We start from the raw sequence: 6,276 nt of genomic DNA, 5'->3' as shown, positions 1-6,276 counted from the left end.
CATTATTTAATCCTTACTTGCTGCCACGTTTTTGCCTCTTAGGCTTATCCAATCCAAGATCCTAATTAAGTATTCACTAATTATTAATCTCCCATTAAAATCAATAATTATTCGATTATTCACATAATTAAGAATTATCTCAAATTACATTAAAAACTACTCACCTTTACTATACTTTATACACCTTACTATCATAGCCGTATGGTAACTTGTATGGTACTAGTCCATAAATACCGAATATTTTAGCTCGGGCCGTATTTTATCCCAATATATCAAACTTTGACGAAATTTATTTTCTTCGATTTGCTTACCCCCTCACCTTCACGAATTTACTCATCACTTGTTTGAAAAAATAAAATATTTGTAACCTCAAAATAATTTTATTCCCAAGCTTGCATCGACAAACTTACGACGAAACTTTAACGTCTGAAAATGCGGGATGTAACATCTCATTTCCGAGCTTTCATCAATTTATTTCTGGAGTACTTTCACGTACGAAAACATGGGGTGTAACACAAGCGAGAAACATGGTGAAACATGCGAGGTGGCAATCCCGAAGGGAGGCCCTCGAGGGAGTCCATGCTCAGGATTTTGACATATTGGCTGAAATCGAGAGTGCCAAGATATACGAAGCCAAGGCCAGGAAGCTGGCTTATCCCGAGAAAGATTCCGAGGGATATGAAGGATCGGGTGAGTCCGATGGTGGCGAAGACCCCGTAGGCGACGACGTGGCCTCCGATGAAGATTAGGCGACATAGTTAGCTTCAGTTGAGGTTCAGCTTTAGGTCAAAACGATTAAGGGGCTCCAATCTCAGTTAAACTCGGTTGTTTCTGGTCAAGAGAACCTGGCCAAGGACTTTGAGATGGCCAAGTTAGAGGTCGTCGTGGCCAAGACCGAGGCCGATGATAAAGTGGCCCAGTTCAAGGCTGATGTTGAGGCCATTTAGGAACAAGCGAGAAACATGGTGAAGCATGCGACGTGGCAATCCCAAATGGAGGCTCTCGAGGGAGTCCAAGCTCAGAATTTTGACATATTGGCTGAAATTGAGAGGGCCAAGATATACGAAGCCAAGGCCAGGAAGTTGGCATATCCCGAGGAAAATTTCGAGGGATATGAAGGATCAGATGAGTCCGATGGTGGCAAAGTCCCCGTAGGCGACGACGTGGCCCCCGGTGAAGATTAGGCCATCTTTTTGTTGAGGTTGTTCGGCCGTTGTAAAAAATATGTATCGGGGCTATTCAACTCTTTGTAAAGAAATTTTGATATATATATATATATATATATATATATATATAAGGCTTTTTCCTTTCATCACTTTTGAATTTTTCTTTGCTTTTTTATTTGTCTTCGCAAAGGTCGAAAATGCCTTAGCATGAGATAATTAGGTTATGTTCGAAGGTTCGAACAAACCTTGCCTTTAATGTTACTTTGTGTTAAGGCATTGTAGGGATTCGGTGTTACCGAAAACGTTTTTCCAAAATAATTTAGGTTTATAGTTTGCCGAGGGTAGCCTTTAGAACCGGTTATAAGAAGTTTTTGAAGTCCTTGTTTTTGTTACGAGTCTCGGACGTATCCGAGTCGTGTTAAGATGGCCGTAGCCTTTTTAGTTCGGGCAATGCCAAATAAGCTTCATACCCTCGAGTGTTATTAACTCGGAACAGCCTTAGCCTTTTAATTCGGGCAATGACAAATAATCTTCATGCCCTCGAGTGTTATTAACTCGGAACGGGCTTAGCCTTTTAATTCCAGTAATGCCAAATAAGCTTCATGCCCTCGGGTTTTGTTAATCAGGAACGACCTTAGCCTTGGGCAATGCCAAATAAGCTTCATGCCCCCGAGTGTTATTAACTCAAAACAACCTTAGCCTTTTAATTTGGGCAATTCCAAATAATTTAGGTTTATAGCTTTCCGAGAGTAGCCTTTAGAACCGGTTATAAGAAGTGTTTGAAGTCCTTGTTTTTGTTACGAGTCTCGGACGTATCCGAGTCGTGTTAAGATGGCCGTAGCCTTTTTAGTTCGGGCAATGCCAAATAAGCTTCATACCCTCGAGTGTTATTAACACGGAACAACTTATCCTTTTAATTCGGGCAATGCCAAATAAGCTTCATTCCCTCGAGTGTTATTAACTCGAAACGACCTTAGCCTTTTAATTCGGACAATGCCAAATAAGCTTCATTCCCTCGAGTGTTATTAACTTGAAACGGCCTCGGCCTTTTAATTCGGGCAATGCCAAATAAGCTTCATACCCTCGGGTTTTGTTAACCCGGAATGGCCTTAGCCTTTAAATTCGGGCATTGCCAAATAATCTTTGTGCCCTCAGGTTTTGTTAACTCGGATTAAGGTGACCCTTGGGCTCGATAGCTTTAGCTTCTTGAAAGATGTAAGAAATATTTTGAAGGACAAGATATTTATGTGCAAGGAAGAATCATCTTTTATATTCTTGTGCACAATAGTTGTACATGCATACATGGTTTGTGCCAGGGGGCGAGCGTTCTATGTGGGCACAGTTTATTTTATCGTTTGGCCCTTACAATAAATCATATTGATCGAGGCCCTTTAATCACGAAGTTTCTTTCCTTACTAGAGTCGATATCCGATGGTATTTGGTATTGCCCCCAGTGTTCGAGGCTTACTGAAAAATGGCCTCGAATGCTGTTGTGATTATTGTCACCAGTTCGTAGTCGGCCTTCAATTCTAAGTTAGCACGATTTACTTGTTGCCTCGTTAAAAACCTTGCTGGAAAATCTATTTGGGACAAAGCCGGCTCAAGGGGAAAAGAGTGCAATGCGTGCTTTCAGACCTAAGATCTTGTATCATCCCTTGTTGGTCACCTGGTAGTGTTAGTTTGAAATGTAAAAATAAAAGAAAGAATCGGGGTCATACCTTAGTAGTAATATCTCTTTAAATCAGTTATATTCTAATTGTTTGGTAATTGCTCATCGTTCATTGGAATCGGGGTCATACCTTAGTAGTAATATCTCTTTAAATCAGTTATATTCCAATTGTTTGGTAATTGCTCATCGTTCATTGTTCCGAGCTTGTAGGACCCTTTTTTCGATGATCTCGATAATTTGGTATTGTCCTTCCCAGTTTGGTCCTAATTTCTTCGGGTTTTAAGTGCTCATTGTAATTTTTCTTAGCACCAAGTCCCCTACATTGAAGTGTCGAAGGTTGACCCTTCGATTGTAATATCTTTCGATCCGCTATTTTTGGGCGGCCAGTCGGACAAGGGCGACTTCGCGCCTTTCATATAATAACTCCAGGCCCGTACTCATAGCCTCATCGTTCGATTCCTTTATTGCATATCGGAATCTGATGCTTGGTTCTCCGACCTCAACCAATATTAAAGCTTTGGTGCTATAAACCAATAAAAACAGGGTGGCCCAGGTACTAGACTTCGAGGTTGTACGGTACGCCCATAGGACCTTAGGTAGCATTTCCTTCCAATTTCCTTTGGCGTCGATCAACCTCTTTCTGAGGTTTTGGATTATGGTTTTATTGGTGGATTCTGCTTTTCCGTTCCCACTAGGGTGGTAAGTAGTGGATAAGATTTTTTTGATTTTATGGTCTTCGAAAAACTAGCTTACTTTGCTGCTAATAAACTGTTTCCCGTTGTCGTACACAATCTCGGACGGTATTTCGAATCGACATATGATGTGGTCCCAGATAAAATCGATAACTTATTTTTCTCTGACCTTTTCATATACTTGTGCTTTGCCCATTTAGAAAAATAGTCAGTCATAAATAAAATAAATTGAGCCTTACTGGGTGCCCGTGGAAGGGGGCCAACGATGTCCATCCCCCATTTCATGAACGTCCATGGTGATAAGACCGAATCTAGCGGCTCTCCTGCTCGATGAATCATCGGAGCATGCTTTTGGCATCCATCGCATTTTCAAACGAACTCTTTTGCGTCTTTTTCCATATCGATCCAGTAGTAACCGTCCCTGATTAGTTTTTAAACCAGTGATTTGGTGCCCAGATGATTTCCACAGGTACCTTCGTGGATTTCCCTCAAAACGTATTCGATGTCTCCTGGTCCCAAACATATCGCGATCGGGCCATCAAACGTTCTTCTGACTAAGGTTTCATCCTTGGCTAAGCTAAATCAGGATGCCTTCATTCGTAGGGCCCTCGATTCTTTTGGGTCCGAGGGCAATTTTTCGGTCTAGAGATATTCCATGTACTTATTCCTCCAGTCTAAAGTTAGGCTTGTTGAGTTGATCTCGTCGTGGCCTTGTTCCATCACCGATCTCAAAAGTTGTACAATTTCTCCCTAGTTGATCTCGTTGTCTTCGATCGACGATCCCAAGTTAGCGAGGGCATCAGCTTTGCTATTTTGATCCCGAGGTACATGTTGCAAAGTCCATTCTTTGAACCGATGTAATGTCACCTGTAACTTGTCCAAGTATATCTGCATTCGTTCTTCCCTGACCTTGAATGTCACATTAACTTGGTTTACCACAAGGAGTGAGTCGCACTTGGCTTCGATCGCCTCTGCCCCAAGCTTTTGGCTAATTCAAGGCATGTAATCATGGACTCATATTCGGCCTCATTGTTAGTCAATTTCACAGTTTTAATAGATTGCCTAATTATTTTACCTGTTGGTGGTTTTAGTACGATGCCAAGATCGGACCCTTTTGCGTTTGATGCGCCGTTGGTAAAGAGGGTCCAGATTCCCGAGGAAGTCCCTGAGTTAATCAATAAATCTCTTTCGACCTCGGGTATTAAGGTCGGCGTAAAGTCAGCCACTAAGTCTGCCAAAATTTGGGACTTAATGGCGGTGCGGGGCCGGTACTCAATATCGTAACCACTTAATTCCATGGCCCATTTGGCCAATCAGCCCGAGAGTTCGGACTTCTGCATCATGTTCCTTAACGGGTAAGTTGTTACGATATATATGGGGTGACATTGGAAGTATAGTTTTAGTTTTCTGGAGGCACTTAGCAAGGCAAGCGCCAGTTTTTCTAGGTGAGGGTACCTAGTTTCAGCCTCTCCTAAGGTCCTACTAACATAATAAATCGAAAATTGCGTACCTCGTTCCTCCCAAACTAGGACTCCACTTACCTCTATCTCCGAGACCACCAAGTACAAGAACAGTTGTTCATTTGTCTTTGGTGTGTGAAACAATGGCGGTCTCGATAAATACCTTTTTAGCTCCTTCAAAGCTTGTTGGCATTACGGAGTCCATGAAAAGTTATTCTTCTTTTTTAATAGTGCAAAAAATCAGTGGCTTTTATTAGACAACCTCGAAATAAATCGCTTGAGGGCGGCTATGCGCCCGGTTAGCCTTTACACAACCTTTACGTTTCCCATGACCGTGATATCTTTGATGGCTTTGATCTTATCGGGTTTGATCTTTATTCCTCGGTTGGATACCATGAACCCGAGAAATTTATCTGATCCAACTCCGAACGTGCATTTTTTCGGGTTCAACTTCATATTATACTTCTTCAATATGCTGAAGGTTTCCTGCAAATATTTTAAATTGTCCTTTGCTCGCAGGGACTTAACCAATATATTGTCAATGTAAACCTCCATCGATTTTCCTATTTTTTCCTCAAACATCAGGTTTACTAGGCGTTGATAGGTGGCACCGACGTTTTTTAATCCGAATGGCATCACATTATAACAATATGTGTCGTATATAGTGATGAAAGAGATTTTTTCCTGATCACTCGGGTCCATCCGTATTTGGTTGTACCCGAAATAGGCATCGATAAAACTGAGAATCTCATGGCCGGTCGTGGCATCGATCATACGGTCGATGTTGGGCAAAGGAAAAGAGTCTTTGGGGCATGCTTTATTCAATCTTTGTAATCTACACACATTTTTAGTTTATTCCCTTTTTTAGGGACTACAATTATGTTTGTTAACCAATTCGGATATTTAATCTCGCGAATGGACCCTATTTTAAAGAGTTTAGATACCTTGTCCTTGATGAAAGCATGTTTGACCTCGGACTGTGGCCTCCTCTTCTGCTTGACCGGATTGATTTTCGGGTCCAGGCTTAGCTTGTGAGTGGTTATCCCCGGTGGGATCCCTATCATATCGAGATGGGACCAAGCGAAACAATCGATGTTAGCTACAAGAAATTGAATAAGTTTTTTCCTAAGCTCAGGAGTTAACCCCGTGCCCAGGTACACCTTCCAATCGGGTAGATGCTCGACTAATATAACTTGTTCCAGCTCTTCGACCGTCGATTTGGTTGCGTCGGAGTCATCAGAAATTATAAAAGATCTGGGAACCCCGTAATCATCGTCTTCATATGTCCC

The sequence above is a fragment of the Nicotiana tabacum genome, chromosome 19 (genome assembly GCF_000715075.1).
Source record: "Nicotiana tabacum cultivar K326 chromosome 19, ASM71507v2, whole genome shotgun sequence".
In the NCBI taxonomy this organism is placed as follows: Eukaryota; Viridiplantae; Streptophyta; class Magnoliopsida; order Solanales; family Solanaceae; genus Nicotiana; species Nicotiana tabacum.
Note: the sequence above shows the minus strand (reverse complement) of the source record.